The 21,746-nt window shown below is 34.9% G+C and overlaps 1 protein-coding gene across 2 annotated transcripts in view; it reads right to left on the bottom strand.

The window, feature by feature from the left end:
• The window catches only part of LOC150094197 (transmembrane protein 135-like), a 198,477-nt gene that overhangs the window by 116,571 nt on the left and 60,160 nt on the right, over positions 1–21,746 (bottom strand). The window lies entirely within an intron of this gene.

Genomic DNA, 21,746 nt, shown 5'->3' with positions numbered 1-21,746 from the left:
AATCTACATTCGACGTTTCGACCTTTATGTCAAGGTCATCTTCTGGAGCATACAACTATACACAGAAAACAAGCTACACTACAATCAAACTGGTTTGTTAAAGACACTGACCAACCGCTACAACAATTGTTGGCCTGACCCCTGGTGAAAAAAAAATAATAATAAATTAAAAAATAAAAAAATACATCAACGATAGAGTACTATTATTAGTGTTATCTGTTGGTTGTAGAAATACATTGGGCACAACAACAAGTATCTATCTATATACATATATTAACATCATGTACACATGTGTGCATGATGATTTTTTTTTTTTTTTTTTCACCAGAGGTCAGGCCAACAATTGTTGTAGCGGTTGGTCAGTGTCTTTAACAAACCAGTTTGATTGTAGTGTAGCTTGTTTTCTGTGTATAGTTGTATGCTCCAGAAGATGACCTTGACATAAAGGTCGAAATGTCGAATGTAGATTTTAGTTATATTAAACTAAAGTTTTTATTCAAACACGGTAGTTGTCTCCATAATTTTCAAAAATGCATTCGGATCACCATGTAAGCCTAAAAGAAAGGCTACATAAGGATTCCTCTCATCACAACAAGAATCAAACTTAGGCCTTTTCCAATCGAGTGGCACAACATACCATTGTTCCAACTGTATTTTGCTAAGCTTCGGTGTGAGAACTGCTTTAGGATTTTTTTTTTTTTTTTAAGTATTTAAAACAAGGAATTCTTTAATTGCACTTGTATAATCAAAACTCATTGTACTGAAGTGCAAATGTAGCTTTAAAATTAAAATAACAAACATTGTGTGCAAGATCCGCATTTACAGTGATTAGTGGATTAACTACCCATTAATTTCAAATTGGAGTCAACAGCGAGTCACCAAAGTAGTTTTTCATCTTGTTTCCACAAAATTCATACACAGCTCACTAAAAGATCAGATGAAAAACAAATCATCTAACAATTTAGTGAAAGACGATAAGTGATAATTATCCAGGATATCATTCATGTAAATTTACAAAGTGACATAATTTCCTATTGTAGTCGTCATTATCAAGGAAAAGACAGTTTTCATGAAACTAAAAATGTACAAATGCAGTATGACTTGACTTACAAAAGAAAAAAATATAAGCCATTGAAACTTAAAACAATCAAGTGCAAGCACAATATTGTGCTTGGGTCATGTTTGCACTGTTAATTGTTTCTCACTGCTTATTTCATATCAAGTGTATTACAAGATATAATTAATTATTTCCAGATGTCACACAAGTATTAAGCCTCAATTCCTGTTTAGGAATTCTTATAAAACTCATGATTGGGATTGGCTGGAATTACACGAAGGCAGGAGAAATAACCCGATACTTCAGCTGAAACTGGATATCAAGGCTTAATACTACATACGTCATGTTTAGAGATCATTGTACATCTGATGTGACTATTCAAGAAACACCTATAAACAATGAAAAGCAATCAACAGCATGTCAAACATAATGCAAGTACAAGACTGAGTTTGAGCTCAACTGTTCCAAGTTTGTTTTCATCTAAGTTAATTGTGTCTTAGTGTCTTTACATTTTTAATAAACAAAAAATATCAAAAAGTTTATAGGAAAAAAAAACAAACAAACAAACAAAAAAAAAACGAATAATGAATATGCATTTAATATATTGAATTTCATTGGTATCAATACAAGCACACACTTGCAAAAAAAAAAGTTGTTTGCAGACTGGCTTACAACAAAGAGCCGGTTTTTTAAAAATGTATATGTATATACATTGGGATTTTACTTTCAAGCACTTGGAGGAGAAAAAAAAAAAAAAATATATATATATATAAATTAAGTGGATATTTAATCCAACATCATCTCAAAGCTGAATACAGAAACTATAAAAGTTTCGTGAAGAGACTATAATAGATGGAATAGAAAGTCCATTTTTATAGGCAATATACACTTTTAATGTTTGTACTTTTTCTATTAGGTTCGGCTAGGGCAGCTTGTAGTATGACGGCAGTGTATTCCAGGAAGCTCTCTGGTCAATTTTCACAAGAGTTTCTGTTTTCGGCTTTGAAATAATGTTGGATTTAATATCCACTTAATTTACATAATTTTGCATTGCTGAAATGAAGTCTTTGGCTCTTTATTTTAGAAAAATAAAAAAAAAATGTATATGTAAATATCACATTGGGATTCTTTAGTATTCTATACAGCTCAACTTTTTATTATTCAAGAGGCAGTGCACAAGTAATTAAAAACCAACTGTCTGAAAAAAGATATCATATTCAAGGTAGCAGAGTTTACATTCTCAGACATAAGGCATAACATTTAAAAAAAAAAAAAATCAGCTAACGCCTTTTTATTCCCGTATATGGGAGTAGGCGAGGCCATTTAGCCCTATCTAACTTTTGGAGACTGAGTGGGCAGTTCAATCTCCACTGGTACCAATCGGAGATAGATGGCCCAAGGCTATCACTAATTAAGCGGTACACAGTGAAGAGAGACGGCTCAAATGTGCCGCCATCTCGTGGTCCCTAACCTTAACACAATATATTTAATGTCTGAAAATAATGTGGGTTCTACGGTCGATTTTCTTGAGTTTACGGGACGAAAAACCCGCTTGCCCATGCCAGAGATCGACTAACTCGGGAACCGGTCAAAAAAAGGCTTAGAAAAATTTCCTCTAGTCGGCGACTAGATTTGAACCACCAAACCCTTTCTTCATGCGGTCAAGCGCTGTAGAGTGCAAACGCCACTTCTACTGAGCTACACAGGCTTTCATAACATTTTTTGTAATAATTTATAATTACAATTAACTTTTGCAGTAAATAATTATAAACATTTCTAACTACGAAAAAAAAAAACTGAGATATGCTTCTCATTATTTGTGATATTATGTAGCATTATAAAGAATTACTATATTTTTTGAATAACAGCTTCACACATGTAAGAGTAAACTAAATATAATTATTTCTCCTATATATTTGCTCAATATATTGTGAGCTTCTTTCAGGGAGAAGACCGAAAAACTGGTAACAACATTTAAATTCTGAATACAAGAATTAGTTATACAGTGTGCATATAATATCACGTGTCTCAGTAGCAGCTATCCACTAGGAGAATATATATATGTATGTAGAAAGTTTTTTTACCTTGGGTATATATTATGTTAAAGATACCAAGCAATTTTATAAGCTAGGTTTTTTAATCCTTTTTCCCAAGTAAGCAAACACTAGGCAACACGTGGTAAAGGTGGAGCAAGCTCTGATCACTTTCCTTAGAATTTTCCCCTAATGCAAAGCACATTTCCTTGCAGAAATGTATGATGCTATGCATTAAGGTAATGGTCACTACCCAATACTGGTTTCGAGCTTTATTGAGGTCTTGTCTGTGGGAGCCAGACCTATAAAATGCCAAGGGTCAAGTAATACAGAGCTTATAAATATTTTACCGAAACAAGTTGCCATAAGGTGCTTTGTTTAGGTAAAATATTTATAAGCTCTGTATTACTTGACTCTTGTCATTTTTTAGGTCTGGCTCCCACTGACAAGACCTCAATAAAGGTCGAAACCGGTATGGGTAGTAACCATTACCTTAATGCATTGCATCATACATTTTCGCAAGGAAATGTGCTTTGCATTAGGGGAAAATTCTAAGGAAAGTGATCAGAGCTTGCTCCACCTTTACCACGAGTTGCACTACGTGCAGCCACAAACTTGGCTTACTTGGGAAAAAGGATTAAAAAACCTAGCTTATAAAATGGCTTGGTATCTTTAACATATAATATATATATATATATATATATATATATGAAAAATCTTTAATGACTGATACCGAAAGTTAAAAAGATGACATGATATATTTGAAAAGATACTACTAGTACACTAGTTTCGTTTAATTGATCAACATCTTCAGGCATCACAATCAAAGAAATATATAAAGACTTACAGAGACTTAAAATTGTAATAACAGAACAAGTACAAAAAGACAGTAGCGTGTTTGAAAATAAAATGCAAGCTTCAGTTCCAAACAAACGTATACTACGCGCTGTCGCGAGTGCGCCAATACTGATCTCTCTGACGTGTGCTGTGCGTCAGAGAGATTAAAACTTAGGCTGTTGTTGATATGAGAGGAATCTAGAGAAATTTCTTTAGATTCGACAATCTATCTCTCGAGTTCATCATAGCACACATGGATGTTAGAAGTTTGAGTCCAGTTCCCAATGTGTTGGCGGCCTTCGTCTGAGTTAACTGAAAAGAGAACGTGGCTAGAGAGAGAGCGCTGGCTCTAAAAGAGAGATTTAGGTACTGCTGTATAGCTCATTCTTGTATTCAGAATTTAAATGTTGTTACCAGTTTTTCTGTCTTCTCCCTGAAAGAAGCTAATGATATATTGAGCGAATCATGTAGAAGTAATAAATTATATTTAGTTTTCTCTTACATGTGTGAAGCTGTTATTCAGAAAATATAGTACGTCTAAGTCGCATATTACTATTAAACAATTAATAAATTATAAAGAATTAAAAATATAAAAGGTGAAAAAATTGCATAGCTAAGAGGACGCAACTGATAGTTTTGTTGTTGCTGCTACATCCCTCACTGGCAAACTTAATTTCACACTCATCATAAGCCCCAGTATAAACGCCCATGATTAACTCGAAAACGGTCAAGATATCGGATGAGACTTTTTCTGCTGTGTATGGCTTTAAAAATAAATTAACGACCCTCGTATACTATTCTTTTATCTTTCCTGGTTTTCGAGCACATTTAATTTTAAATGTAAACACACCATATTTTTTTTTTACGAAAATAAATTCCATGGTCCTTTCTGAACAAAAAGCAATAAGAATGATATTAGATAAGACAAAACAGAGATCGTATCTTAAAAAAAAAAGTATCCAGAAAACAGATATGCACATTCAAAAACATGACTAAGCAGTTTCCTGCTTTCATTCAAGGAACAACCCAGCCAAGAGGCTATTGCCCCGTCTGTCTCTGACCTAGTGTATTACGTAATAACATGGCGCCTCCTAATTATGTTAATGGCGTCAACGTTAAGCTCCCATTTGGATGAAGGAATGAATATATTACAATAAATATATTAATTCAAATCTCTGCGGGCCCTAGTCATGAAAATGTAAACCAGGAAGACAATTATACCAGTTCACAATGTAAATAAATGGTGTGGGGGGGGGGCTACAATAGACTTTTTCCATGTGGGAAGTATTTGTAATTACACAAAAACTGGAATGTCGTGTGATACTCTACCTCACTTATTAAGGAATAGGGATTTTTCAAATTTTTAAAAAATCCCTATTCAGTTATGTAATAAATTATTACATTAGCAATGTAGCTTGCACTGCCTACTTGACTTAACTAGCTAAGACAACTCGGGGATTGTATTCTCGTAAGCTCTCAGGTCAACTTACGAAGTTCTCATAGTTTCTACAGTCATTCGGCTTTGAAATAATGTTGAATTTAATATCCACTTTGCCTGTGTAATTTTACATCGCTGAAATGAAGCCATATGGCTCTTTCTTTTAGTAATAGACAATTGGCTGATCCCAGAGGTAGTCCAACACCAAACTCGTTGCAAAGGTGGAGATAGCTACACGCATCTTGCTGCTTTTCGGAGTAGTCCTCAGTTATCAGATCGACTGTCGCGGTATCGCAGTGCTTGTGTTCGAGTAACTCTTATTTTGCTTAAGAATGGCCCCAAAACGCAAGAGTAGTTATGTTGGCAATTTGGATATGCCAAAGAGAAGCCGTAAAGTGCTTCCTTTTAAGTGAAAAAGGTGAAAGTTCTCGACTTCATAAAATAATAAATAATAATAGTTTTAAAAAAATGTATGCGGAGGTTGCTAAGATTTTATTCACATTCTGATAACTTTTATTATAGGATGTTGTTATAATTACTCTATTTTATTATTAGTCATCATCATCAAATTCCTGACATGTACCCTCAAGGGGTGTACAGGATATGATTGTACTACATGAAAAATTTACATCTTTACTAACTTCCTATCTACAATTTTCCTCCAAATCTTTATTAGTTAATTCTAAAATACAGTCTCGAAAACTCATCCCAAAATATTGTAATACTACTACTGCGAATTTTCATCACAAATGTTGCTAGTTGTGAGAGGAGTTTTTCTAAATAAAATTGATTACGAATTACCTACATTACTATGAAATATGCTTCGCCAATGTAATCGATGATTTTGCTAACAGAAAAGCAAGAAAAATAACATTTTAGAATGTTGAAATTAAAGTTTTACTTCAAAAATAAACAGCTTTTAATTTATTTCCCTATACGTCGTTTTGAATTTTTGATGTGTATTGAGAGGGGCGGCAAAAGCTCTAGGGACACCACTGGGGTTTGATATTATCTGCGGTTTCAGATATCCGCGGGGTGTCTTGAAACGTACACAACCGCTGATAAGGAGGGAGAGTACTGTAGTTGTCCTCCATCCTCTGGTTATGTTGAAGTAAACAACTTCCAATTCGGTTTTCTTATTTTTAACCTACAAAAAAAGTTACCTCCAAATAAAATAATTGGCGCCAGAAGTCAGATACGGTACGGCAGGGGGATAGCATATCACACATTCAAAACACTGGTTTATTCTACAGATAGAAACAGTACTTCAATAACTTATCAGTGGGTTATCGAAAGTCTGAAAGCAGTCCCAACTCTGCAATAGCAATCCCAAAGGAACTAATTTTCCATCCTTTCGGTGAGATAAAAAAAAAAAAAAAATATGTTATTGTGAATTATCAAAAAAAAAAAAAAAAATCTGGAGATCAGTGCAATCAATCAAGAGAAGGAGGAGGATATATCCATTAGGATATGAATGGAAAAGATCCGAGTTCGATTCTCGTCATTAGAGAAACTGTGTGGTCTTTTTCAATTAAGGTGATTCAGCTAGGTCTCATCTTCAGTTGAAAAAGGGGCTGGTTAGCACGGTTTTTACTCCTGTAAACAGGCAAAAGAACACACACACAACAAATAAAACATGTTAAGGAATGTTTATTTTTATTTATGTAATATAACTAATGTTCAAAAAACCAAACAGAGAACATACACACAATTAACAGACAAAATACTATGTAAAGAAATATTTATAGGCATGCTTTCTTGATGACTGGCGTTTTAAATACATTCTGTCACCTGCCAAATCTCATGATATTTATTTGTAAGAATGCTGCTTAATTTCTTGCAAGAAATTGGACTCCTCGGTTTGATACTCGTTTGAAGTCTCTAATATAAATTGTATAAAATATTATTCAATTTACAACTTGAAGTCAGTAATCAGTCTTATTTAAGAAGCACATCTAAGGTGTCATAAAACGATGCCAAATGATACAATTTAAATATTGCTTATTTTAAAACTTAAAATTTTAATCTGGTTTTAAAAAAATATTAAGTCCGTTTCATAACAAGGAGGCCGCAAAGTCTATTTGTACTGCTCTTTACATTCTCACCATCCTCCCAGGCAAAGTATTCCAAGCGTGCGAGCGCACACACCACTCCACATCAAATTACGTTCAACAGGTCTCTGACCCATATAAACGGTCGTGTCAGGCATGCCCAGAGCAGCGTTTATAGTGCTGTTGCTTGTACTCAGTGAAAACAAAAAAAAAAAAAGAAAACCTATAGTGTGCTTTGTTTTTTAATATAATAATCTGATTCAAACTGATATCGCTTTATTTTAAAATCCGGATCGGTTCGTTGTTAAAATAAGGAGCGCGCAGCGACTCCACGTCTTTGACCAACTTCCAGGAACAGTTCTTTTTATACTATATGGAAAATATTCTTAACCTTCAAAGTAAACCTCTTATTAATCAGTCATATCACTCCCTCCCTCTATCCACCAAACTTTGCATATTAATCTGCCTTTTAAGCACTGTCCGCAGCGCTTAAAAGGTAGATATTGCTTTGTTATCTTAAGACTGAATATACCTCGAACAAAATAGATGATTTTCTGGGTATCATTGCTGGCCTAACACAAGAAGTTAAGGAACTTAAAACAAAGAACTATGAACTAGAAAACGCAAATATGGAGCTGCGTAGAGAGCTGAAAATAATTCATGAAACTGTGGATGACTTGAATCAACACGCAATTAGCTCAAACCTAGAAATTATTGGCGTTGGAAAGACTTTTAATGGGATTATATTGATCAAGTGCATATAATAAGCAACTATGTTATACCAACTAGTTTCACCAACTAAGGCTGTTGGCATCTTCAGGGTACATAACTGATGTAAGGCACTAAAAAGTAAAAAAACTGTTACAAACTATAATCAACCGATTCCAATTATATTAAACAAAGAACAGAGTGCGCGAGTTGAAGGATCTGATAAGGGTCTTCCAGATCACGGTCAAGATTAGTCCTTGGTTCCTGTTAAGGTTTTGGATACAGTGGACACCTGTTGTGGCCTCCTTAAAAATTCGGGAGCGGAAGTCCTCCTCCATGTAAGGAATTGTGCTTCTATCCCACTCTATGGTATGGTTCGTTCTTGAGAAATGACAAGCTAACCCCGATTTTTCTTCTCTGTTATTACTGACGTCACCTATGTGTTCTTTTTGCCTAATTTCAAAGCTCCTTGAAGTTGCCGATGTAATTCAAGCTGCACGAGCAGGGTATGTTATAAACTCCAGCATATTTGGAGAAAGGATGGCTATCTTTTGGAGATCTTAAGAATTGTCTAATCGTTTCTGTGGGTTTGAAGACCACTCTTATTTTATGTGGTCAAAGGAGTCTAGCAATCTTATTGGAAACTGTCCCTAAGTATGGAATGACGATGGTAGAAATATAACGCATATCATCTTGTTGTCTTTGTCAATAATAACGGGGTTAGCTTTTCATTTCTCAAGAACGAACCATACCATAGAGTGGGTAGAAGCACAATTCCTTACATGGAGGAGGACTTCCGCTCCCGAATTTTTAAGGAGGCCACAACAGTTGTCCGCTGTACACAAAACCTTAACAGGAACCAAGGACTAATCTTGCCCGTGATCTGGAAGACCCTTATCAGATCCTTCAACTCGCCAGAACTGAATTATAGTGCCAACTATAGAACGTTCCTAAATAACAACAAGTGATATCATGCACGCTCTATGCATGTATTGTACGCGCTCTGTTCTTTGTTTAATATAATTGGAATCGGTTGATTATAGTTTGTAACGGTTTTTTACTTTTTAGTGCCTTACATCAGTTATATACCCTGAAGATGCCAACAGCCTTAGTTGGTGAAACTAGTTGGTATAACATAGTTGTTTATTATATGCATTTGATCAATATAATCCCATTAAAAGTCTTTCCAGAAAATTGACTCATGAGGAACACCAATAATTTAACAAATTATTGGTGTTCCTCATGAGCCACGTGAAAATGTGCATGAAATAGCGAAGAAAATTGCATGTAAAATCAAAATCAGCTATAATGAAGATGATATTGAAGTTATACATTGTGTTCTTAATGGGCAGAAAAAAAAGACCAATGCCTATCATTATAAAATTTAAAAGTAAAATGATCAGAGACAAATGGCTGGACAGAAACAAAAGTATCAAATATAGACTAAGTACAACTGATATATGTGACAGTTTTAAGGATAGTAAAATATATTTAAACGAGCACTTGACTGGAAACCTAAAATACCTACTATTTATTGTCAAGAAATGTAAAGAAGAAGTCAACTACAAATATCTCTGGGTCAAACAGGGCAAACGTTTCAGGAGAAGAGACGACACATCTAAAATATGGCGAATCAGATGCGAAGAAGACTTATCTAAACTCCGAGAAAACAGCCAGAGTAATAACTAATTACGAACAACAATGGCAGATGAGAATAATAACTGTGATGTCCCTTTTCATAAATGTGTAATTTTTCAGGATTCAGTAGAATTAATGAACTTTATTCTCAGACACTGTAAGTACCTTGAAAATTTTGCATATAAATATAAGTATTCGAGATAAATTAGAACACATTGAATTACTACTAGACAATTTAAATTATCGGCTAGATGTTCTGATATTTATACAAGAACTCGAGTGTAGTCTAGATGAGATCAGAAGTGACAATGTTCTCATAATTGAGGATATGAATAGTGACTTGCTGAGGAATAGCGGATCCTCTCAAGATTATCTAGATCTACTTGCCATGCATGGACTCGAACAATATATTAATGTCCTCACGAAAGAATTCAATGGTGGTAGAACGTGTCTAGATCATGTATTCGGAAGAACATTAAGTAGAAACAAAATCTAAGCAGCAGTTCTGCGCCAACCTCTCGCGGATCACTTTCCAATCGGTATTAAAGTGCATTTGCAAGTACAGCACAAAGATAGTACAATAGAAAACATTCCCTACACAACAATTGACTCCAGAGTATTGAAACGTAACTTAAGCACTGTCTCCTGGGAAGATATAATGACGGAAACAAATATTGATACCTCGTATCATAAATTTATTGCAATATTGAACAATAAAATACAAGACTCGATTAAAGTTAAAATAATAGACAAAATAAAAGAAACAAAACCCTGGATTACACAGGAAATCAAACACTACATAAAATTTAGAGATAAAGTGTATAAAAAGTTTAAAAAATACCCGCACAATCAATATTATGAACACACTTTCAAGTACTATAGAATCTGATACATCATAAATTAAAAGAAAGTTAAAACGAGTACTACAGAAATGAATTCCTAAAATGCCAAGGAAAACAATGGAAGTTTGTGAATAAATTAATCGGTAAAGATACACGCAAACAAAACCTTCCCATACTTAAAGATATCGATAGGAATAGAAAAAATGGAGACAGAGGATTAGCTGAAGAATTCAATAACCATTTTGCCACAGTCAGTGAAAGCATTCTGAAAAATGCTAAACCCACCCCTCGGAATTGCACTCTCAAGAGACTTGATAACTCCATATATCTTTTCCCCACTTGTGAAAACGAAATCAAAAATGTTATAGCTAGCCTAAAAACAACCAAAACTTCAGGATACGATGGTATTAACACATTGTGAAAGAATGCCAAATGTACATCACAGAACCCCTAATGTACATTTTTAACTTATCACTGATGACAGGCACGTTTCAATCAGATTTTAAGAAAGCCGTAGTTGTATCTATTTACAAAAAGGAAAGAAAAATAACTTGAAAAATTACAGACCGATCTCCCTTCTACCGGTGTTTTCGAAAATATTAGAGAAATTGGTAAAAATTAGACTCGTGAAATTTTTGGACAAAAACAACTTCTTTTCAAAGAATCAATTTGGGTTCTGGCAAAGGTTTAGCAAGGAACGTGCTTTACTGAACTTCACAAACACAGTTTATACCTCTCTTAACGAACATAAACTTACATTAGCAGTATTTCTAGATATACACAAAGCTTTTGACTCTGTATCACAGATTTTTTAATAAATTTTAATAAAAAAATTAGAAGTCATAGGAATAAGAGGTACTGTCCTAAACTGGTTCAAAAATTACTTAAATGCCAGATCACAAATTGTAAAAATAAACAACAGCTATAGCAGCTCCAAAACAGTAGATTGCTGTCTACCACAAGAATCTGTCTTGGGACCAATTTTACTTAATATTTATATCAATGACTTCTGCAATCTTAAACTAAACAGTAAAATAAATACTTTTGCAGATGATACAGTACTAATTTTCTCTACAGACACAGCCGAACAAAATAAAACCATAGTGAATGCTCATCTTTTGAAAGTAACAAATTGGTTCCAGTCAAACAAACTCAGTCTGAATGTCTCAAAAACTAAATTTTAACTTGCGAAATACAACTGGCAAAATGAACTTCACTGCACAATTAATTTTTCATGATTGGAATTGCAGGACAAATTCAAATTGCAACTGCGAGAAAATTGAAAAAGTCAGTGTAATAACTTAGTTGGGATTAAAAATTGATAGTAATTTAAGCTGGAAACCGCATATCATCGATGTCGTAAATAAAGTAAGGATTATGTTAAACAGACTTTACTACCTAAACAGATTCGTAAATTTAAATTTGCTAACAATATTATATTCTGCCTGGATTCAAAGCACACTACAATATTGTATATTAAGTGGGGGAGGAATCTATTGCATTACTCTGAAACCTTTAGTCTCGACTCAGAATAAAGTAATTAAAATCTTAACCAGAAACAAATAAGCATACTGCAATGTGTAATAAATACACCATACTAAACATACTACCCCTTAGATATTTATACGTCTATAGCAGTGGTGTTCAACCTTTTTTACTAAGCGAGCTACTTTTCTGTGAAAAGTTATTCGGCGATCTACTCTTTTATATAGATCACGTTTCTCTGATATCTGATTACACACAAATAAACAAAAATAAATACACAACTAAAAACTTTGTGTATTTAAAAATTAATTTATCACTTTTAATTATTTTAATACAACAAAAACAAACAAATACATTGGAATAAAATATTTATTTCTCTATTTTGGAAAACCAAAGTTAGAAAAAACAACAGATTGATTACAAACTCACAAGTTACAGGAAATGCTGCTTGATTAAAAAAAAAAAAAAAAGTTAATGTGAAATTTGGCATTGTTTGGACCTCGCAATATTTTCATAGTAAGTTGATATGAAGAAGTGGCCAATCGCAGACAATCGTTCAAATGATCATTTGTAATTTGGTTTCTTAATTGATTTTTTATGACGGTCATATTTGAAAAAGCGGATTCTGACAAGTATGTCGATCCGAAACACGACAGAATTTTTCGCACAATATCAGTTAATATCAGTGCATACTTCCAAATGACTTCATTGTTTATTGATTTTAAATGTAAACTATTCTGAATGTTTATTATCTCAAATTCTGCTTCAGCTTGGTTTATATCAAACAGCCCACTGATTTTATTTGAAATTTCTGTGATGTTCAAGTTTTCTTGAAATGGATTATTGATAAAAGATACAATCATTTCAGTAATATCCAAAATATCTTTTTTGTGTTTCTTCTTTTACTACACAGTGGTTCTTGGTGAATAATACAGTGGTACTTTAAAAAATCTGAATATTTGTCATCGTTTTTGCATAATAAAATGAAGACTGATTTATTACTTATCATTGCAGGAGCACGCACCATTAGTAGTAATAGACACAAGTATAAAAAGCGGCAGTTTGTGTTGTTTCACAAATTCATCAAATGTCGAAAAAATGTCTTCTCCCCTAGTCCTTCCCAATAATGGTATAATTTTCAAAAGTTCTTCTTTACTTGAATAATATTGAAATACCATGCGAATAAATACCATTAACTGAGCAATATCAGTGAAATCGTTTGATTCATCAAATTGTAATGAAAATGCAACACACTGGTGAATGTCTGACATTAACCTAGCCTGGAAACTTTTCTCCGGCAATTGGAACTCTTCCTTTCGGCAATTTGAAACCTTGTCTGCGGCCTAGAAGTAGTCTCTCTCTAGCGACGTCTCGAACCGAGAAGCTCCTTTCTGAAAGCGGGAAACTCTTCTCTCAAGCAACGTGGATCCGGGCAGTCTCTGGACCGGGCGGCCTCCTCTCTGACAGCAATTCTAATACCGGGACCCCTTCGGTATTAGAATTGCTCGCATGCGAGGAACTTCATGCGAGGTTCCTCGCATGCAGTTTGCGAGGTTTGGCAACCTCGCAAACTTCATGCGAGGTTGCCAAACCTCGCATGAAGTTTGGCAACCCCCAAAGAATAGGTATGAGTCTTTCATCTTAAGTTTCAAGTTCGGCATGCCTTTTGTTCTCCTCCGCTTTCTTTTGATTGTAAGTTGCAGGCCATCGGAAAGTTGTTTTAACTCTTTCTGACTGACTTCGGAGATGTTTACACTTAAAGGCTTGCAGGCTCTAAGTGTAAACATCCAATATACAAGTTTCAATGACAATCTTTCTAATGCCGCCATGTACAGCTTCGGCGACAAAAACATTGCCTTTGTTTTTAACACTCTAACATATTCTTATTAAAGCAGTATATACAGTTAGCTTCAAAAGAGTTATTTACAAAAACATCTAATACAAACAAAGTTTTTTTTTTTTTACATATTCACATGGGACTTAACATAAGTAAAAAATCGATGTAATGTGCTTTGGAATATTTAATATTTAAGCTACAATCGAGTTTTTACACTTTGCTTATAATCGTATTCACTCGGCTCACTGTTTTACTTCCACTGATTCAAATTAATTCATTTATCCGGACTTATAAAAAAATTACTGATTTCACAATTTTAACGAAACATAAATAAACAATAGCAATACACTTAAAGCGAATTAAAAATAATACAAAATAATGATAAATAAAATATGTTTTGAGTTTTAATTAAATTTGTAAGTAAGGAGGAATACATAAGAGATCGATTGAAAATACCCCTGGTCTATAGGGTACTATTATTCATAAAAAAACGACAACGAATACGTAAATATCAAACAAGATATTTCCTTAGTAGACATAAGGGCCTAAAATATTTAGTTCCGAAAGTAAATAAAGAAGCAATACACAAGCATTATACTTATTTAGTGCCAAAAGTATTCAACACACTACCTTTAACAACAAGAAATGAAACTAAACCAAACAAATACAAAACTGTAATGAAAGAGTATTTATTTTCCCACAGAAATGAGGAAGCTCTGTTCAAAATAATTGTATAAATTATTGGTTTTTAGCATATTTGTATTCAAAGATCCAGTCATGTGTAAAATGTAAATGCTATTTAACTGCTTTGTTTTATTTTGTTCCTAATTAATTGTTATGCAACTTTCTTTGTATGATGAAATTTTATTTTATCTGCGATTTTATTATGTAATTATATTATAATAATATGTAATATGTATATTACTTGAATGTAGATATGTGTATATAATGAAAATGCATTAAAATTTTTGTAACTTTATGCATATCATAACCTGGATGAGCTGTTGCTCTTAGGTTAACTTATGATTATTCAACAAATTGTACTATTATAGGAAGCTTACAAATAAACATTTCAGTTTAGTTTAGTTAGTTATTAACAAAGTCGTGATAATTGTATAATTATTATACAATAATAATTATATTATGCAATAAGTATCGAATTGTAAATTCGATACTTATATTTATTAAATTCGATATTATGTATATATATATATACACACGGGGTGCTTAAGGGTCAAAGCTGTATAACTGAGAGGAGACCTCCACATAGCCTTTAAAGGAATGCGGAGAACCGACCAGGGCTTCTGACCTAATGTCCAATCCTCACCTTCTCGTGGTGCACCCTGTTGGGTATCTACTTTGATACTGAACGAACGAGGATGGGCTGGCAATTTGGGATTTAGCCGACCAAATTGTATTCTTATTGGTTAAACCAAAATAAAAAATGATGGTACAACATGACAAAATTTCATGCCGGCTGGGGCGTCGCAGGGTCAAACAAGGCCCCCGTTGTTTTCGCCAGGGAACCAGGGCGAACAGCGAAAAGTCAGCTACTGAAACAAATCTGAAAACAAACCCCAACTCAACATCACCAGAGTTAAAGATTGGTACTATCAACGTAAGAAGCCTGAATGGCAAAGAAATGGAGCTAGCTGAGGAATTAGATAAGTACCAGATCGACATAATAGGGGTGACTGAAACAAAAAAGACCAAAACTGGTGAGATCTTTCTGAGCAATAAATACAAAATGTTATATTCAGGCAATAACAATCAAGGAAAAGAAGGAGTAGCCATAGTATTCAACACAAAATACGAGGCTAATCTTCTTGAATGGCAGTCAGTCTCAAGTAGAGTAATGTGGGCAAATATGAGAATGGGGAACTGGACAATGAGACTTATTTGTGCCTATGGTCCCACAGAAGGTTCTACTAAGGTAGAAGTGGAGGAATTTTTTGAGGCTTTAGAAAAAGCAACTGACACAATGAAAAAGGAAAAGTTGGTCCTTGTTGGGGATCTAAATAGTAGAGTAGGAAATGATTGTGAGACATACAAAAATATTTTGGGAAAATTTGGAGAAAAGAGCAAAGCTAATAATAATGGCAAATATCTGTTGGATTTCTGCTCAGGACATGGACTGGTTATTACTAATACCATGTTCCAACATAAAAATGTGCACAAATTCACATGGAGAGAAGAGTCTAGGAATAAGAAAAGTCTCATTGACTATGTTATTGTTGATAGTGATGTTTTCTCCCTGGTGCAGGACACCAGAGTGTACAGAGGATTTGAAATTGGAAGTGATCACTATTTAGTCTTGAGCAGGATAAAATTGAATTTCATATTGAAAAGAATAACATGTAAGAAAGTTTTAAAGCGAATAAAAGTTGAGCAGCTCTCAGATGTAAACTGTAGACTAAAATACAGAAATATTATTGAAAAGAAAATGAAAGAGTTTGAGAACAATAATCAAACCTTGGAGATTCAGTGGCAAACTCTGAAGGAAACATTGATTGATTCTGCCAGAGAGGCATGTGGTGAGGTTGTGTGCAAAGATAAAAAAATCAGAACTCCCTGGTGGACACAGGAAGTTAAAGAGGCAGTGAAGGAAAAGAAGAAAGCATATCAAAAGTTCCTGACAAATAAGTCAGCTTTTACTCTTACAGAATACAGAGACAAATGTAAGAAAGCTAAACAGTGTGTAAAACTAGCTAAACAAAAGTCATGGGAGGACTTTGGCAAGAATATAGAAAATAAATATCAAGAAGGTGGTAAAATATTCTGGAGGTTGTTGAAGAAGCTTAGGAATGGAGGAAAGAGTGCTGTAAAAGGAATTAGAGATGATAAAGGTGAAATGAAAACAGGAGAAAAAGATATCCTTGAAGTATGGAGTAATTACTTTGAAAAACTGCTAAATGAAACAAGCAGTGATGACAGCACAGTGATAAAAAACACTGACCAGGCATGCAGTCAGGAATACATATCCATACTTGAAGTAGAAAAAGCCATCAAAGGCTTGAAATGTGGAAAGGCAGCAGGAGTAGATGATATTCGACCAGAAATGCTGAAGTATGGTGGTATAAGAGTCTTACAGTGGCTGCACTGCATAGTTCAGAAGGCCTGGACAGAGGGACGAATTCCCGATGATTGGAGTAGAGCTCTCATAGTACCCATATATAAAAAGGGAAATAAAACTGAATGTGAGAATTACAGAGGTATTTCCCTACTGAGTGTTCCTGGCAAGATCTATGCAAGTATACTTGAGAAACGGTTGAGAAGAATTGTGGAAGAAAAGCTTGGTGAAGAACAAGCTGGCTTCAGGCCAAATAGAGGCTGTCAGGATCAGATCTTCACTTTACGACAAATAGTCGAGAAAGCATGGGAATATAACAAAGATCTGTATTTAAGTTTTGTCGATTTGGAAAAGGCATATGACAAGGTGCCAAGAGAGAAGCTATTCAATACGCTGCAGTTATATGGTGTCAATGGGGCATTATATCAAGCAATACTTAGTCTTTATTTGAGTTGTGAGTCAGCAGTTAGAATTGAAGGAAGTACAGGAAGATGGTTTAATGTTAAATCTGGTGTGAGACAAGGATGTACATTATCCCCTCTGTTATTCATTATCTATATGGATCACATTATGAAGGAATGTGGTATTAAACCTGATATCAAAATTGGAGATGTTAATGTCAGCTCTTTGCTTTATGCGGATGATGTTATACTTCTAAATAAATCCGCTACAAGTCTGCAAGATTCTCTGACTAAATTGAATAGCTGTTGTAATAGATATGGTATGAAGGTCAGCAATAAAAAGACAAAGGCAATGAAAATAGGCAGAATCATTGAAAATGTCAACTGTGTTGTGAATGGAGAACCTGTGGAACAAGTAAAACATTTCAGCTACTTAGGCACAATTTTTACTGAAGATGGTAAACTAAATATAGAAATAGACAACAGAATCAGCATAGCTGGTATAGTGGGAAGTCAATTGAATAAATTCATATGGAATAAGAAAGAAATTAGTCGGAACACTAAATTAGCTGTATACAAGACTGTGTTCAAACCAGTTTTAACTTATGGATCTGAGAGCTGGGTCAGAAGTAAAACACTTGACCAAAGACTAGAGACCGCAGATATGAGAGTCCTGAGAAAGATTAGAGGCGTGAACAGATGGCATCAATGGCAATATCATATTAAAAACGAGGATGTTAGGAAAGAACTTGACATTGTCAGCATCCAGGAATGCGTTAGCAGAGCTAATCTCAGGTGGTATGGTCACTTAAATAGAATGGGAGAGGAAAGATTAGCAAAACAAGTGTTCTCTGCCAGGTTGGCAGGAAAACGACCCAGAGGAAGACCAAGATATAGGTGGATTGATACAGTACAAAGTGCCTTAGACGATAGAAATATAAGATCTGATAATGTTGGAGTCTTGACAAGTAACAGACTGATTTGGAGGAAAATTGTAGATAGGAAGTTAGTAATGATGTAATTTTTTCATGTAGTACTGTCATATCCTGTACACCCCTTGAGGGTACATGGCAGGAATTTGATGATGATGATGATGATGATGATGATGATGGTAAATTAAATATAGAAATAGACAACAGAATCAGCAAAGCTGGTATGGTGGGAAGTCAATTGAATAAATTCATATGAATAAGAGAGAAATTAGTCGGAACACTAAATTAGCTGTATACAAGACAGTGTTCAAGTTTTAACTTATGGATCTGAGAGCTGGGTCAGAAGTAAAACACTTGACCAAAGACTAGAGACCGCAGATATGAGAGTCCTGAGAAAGATAAGAGGCGTGAACAGATGGCATCAATGGCAATATCATATTAAAAACGAGGATGTTAGGAAAGAACTTGACATTGTCAGCATCCAGGAATGCGTTAGCAGAGCTAATCTCAGGTGGTATGGTCACTTAAATAGAATGGGAGAGGAAAGATTAGCAAAACAAGTGTTCTCTGCCAGGTTGGCAGGAAAACGACCCAGAGGAAGACCAAGATATAGGTGGATTGATACAGTACAAAGTGCCTTAGACGATAGAAATATAAGATCTGATAATGTTGGAGTCTTGACAAGTAACAGACTGATTTGGAGGAAAATTGTAGATAGGAAGTTAGTAATGATGTAATTTTTTCATGTAGTACTGTCATATCCTGTACACCCCTTGAGGGTACATGGCAGGAATTTGATGATGATGATGATATATACACACACACACAAGGCCGGCAGAAGTGGGCACACAGGGGCCGCTACGAAGGGGGCGCGCCGCCGGGGCACGGTTCATAAGTTCATTTTTAAGAAACAAAATTTTTATTTTTTCTTAAAACAAAAAATTCTTAGAATGTTAATATTAAAATAAATAAGGCTGGATACACCGAATAAAAATTTTAAAAAATTGTATATTGGCGCCTCTTTGATCAGCCAGCTGTTTACAATTTTGCAGCGAGAATGTCTGCAGAATGTTGTGTCTACTGCAGTTTATCTAAAGTAAAACGGTGAACGGGTTTTATGCACAGAAACGAATTTTCGTACAAAACATTTGTTGCTAGTTAACCAGTCATATGGTACGCATCTCAGGCTACTAACAGTGGCGCAGTGTGGACTATTATTTCATCTCTGTGTCGTGTTGTGTAATATGTTACTCATCTCAGTAGATTACTGATAGTAGCGCAGTGCGGACTATTATTTCATCTCTGTGTCGTGTTGTGTAATAATTTCTTGTGGGTATAAAATAGAAATGAAATAAAAAAATTAAACAAAAGTTATCCAGTGCACAAAATCGTAAGCGTCATGCTGCGAAAGAAAGAGATATTAAGAAACAAACTGTGGCTCTTAATCTTCTTCTTCTGCAGCTTCACCCACTTAAGTGGGGTCACTGTTTGTAATGAGTCTCCTCCACACCTTCCTGTCTTGGGCTGTCACCACATCCAAGTTCTTCATCTTCAAGTCCTCTTCTACCAGCTCCCTCCATCTCTTCCTTGGCCGCCCACGCTTCAGCCTTCCTTGCACATCCATCTGCATGACCCTTCTTCCCACATATTCGTCCACCCTCCTCATCACATGACCAAACCATCTCAACCTTGCCTCCTGTATTTTCGCTCCTAAGTTCGTAATTTTCACCGTTCCCCTGACATAGTCATTTCTCAGACGATCCTTTCTGGTCACACTGCACATCCACCTAAGCATTCTCATCTCTGCTACTTCCATCCTGCTGATGTTATTTTTCCTCAGGGCCACAGTTTCTATAGCATATGTCATAGCTGGCCTCACTACTTATTTATCTTAATAAATGTATTAAAATATTCTGATGCAGATTGTAACCAACTCGATACATCAGAAATCAGAGTTGAAGAACCATGCACATCATCCAGTTTGCATGAAAGTACTATTGCAACGATTGAACAAGATAACAAGACGCATGATTTAAGTGCGCGGTTAGCCTAGTGGCTGTGCGCTTCGCAACCATATGCCTGGGGAAGGAGTGTCCTAGGTTCGATTCCCGTCGGTGACGTGAGGAGCTGAAGGATCTTCCTCAGCCATAGCCAAGTTAGCCAGTCTTGGGCGTGGACAGCAGGGTATTCCCCCAGTTTATTCTGGGGTTTTTCATCCCGCAAAGCAGGCAAACTGGCCTTGAGAACTCAACACTACAGGCCATAGGATACACCGGGGCATAAGGCTGACCACCTTATCCTGTAAACGGAATGAGGTCCGATGATCAATGGACCCTCGACACCGCAAGGTAAAAGAGGGTATAAGGAAGAATGATTTAAGTGATAAACAGTTAAGAGAAAATTTAGTTGTAGTTGACCACGAAATTAACACGTTGTTAGTCTCTGTAAATTTAGAAGATCCAGGTGAATGGGGAAATACTGATGAAAAAATATGGGTTGATTAATTGAAATGGGACTTGTTCAAAAGAAAAACATAATATATCCCAGAGATACATATGATCGTAAATTTGGCCACGCGTATTATAATAGAAAAATGGAAAACGGGGAGATCCTGCCAAGAACATGGCCCATTTATTCCGAAACTTTAAAAATCTTTTTTTGCTCTTGTTGCAAACTTTTCACACCTACTGTATCAAGTAGTCTTGTAGAAGGTTATAACGATTGGAGAAATGTAAGTACAACTCTGCATACACATCAGACTAGTTTAACTCACATGAAAAATTTCTTAAAATGGAAGGAACTTGATAAAAATTTAAAAAACAAAATTACTATTGATTGCCAGACTCGAAGCATGTATGAAATAGAAAAGAAACATTGGACGAGTGTTTTCGAATGCTTGATTGAAATTATAAAATTCCTTGGCCAAAATTTAGCTTTTCGCGGATCATCTGATAAATTATATGAAAGGAATAACGGCAATTTTTTTAAAATTAGTCGAACTGTTTGCGAAGTTTGATCCCGTTATGGAAAATCATGTTGTAAAGGCCCTACAATAGAGTACACTATTTGAGTAAAGACAGTCAAAATGAAATATTGGAGACTTGAAGTAACGCAATCAGGAATACAATTTTATTATCAATTCGAAAATCTAAATATTATTCCATAATATTAGACTGCACACCTGATGCAAGTAAAACAGAACAAATGATCATTATTATTCACTTTGTTTCCTGTGACAATGGAATTGTCAAGATCAGAGAAAACTTTTTAGGTTTTGCAGATATATCAGATTCCACAGGACGTGGTTTATGTGCAACAATAATGGAACAACTGGAAAAATGGAACATTCCCATTGAAGACATGCGAGGTCAAGGGTATGACAATGGGGCAAATATGAAAGGGAAAAAATATGGGCTC

This window comes from Typopeltis vanoorti, chromosome 22 (genome assembly GCF_054136105.1).
Source record: "Typopeltis vanoorti isolate ZY-2024b chromosome 22, IOZ_Tvanoo_1.0, whole genome shotgun sequence".
NCBI classification, from domain to species: Eukaryota; Metazoa; Arthropoda; class Arachnida; order Uropygi; family Thelyphonidae; genus Typopeltis; species Typopeltis vanoorti.
Note: the sequence above shows the minus strand (reverse complement) of the source record. Positions and strands in the feature narration are given on the sequence as shown.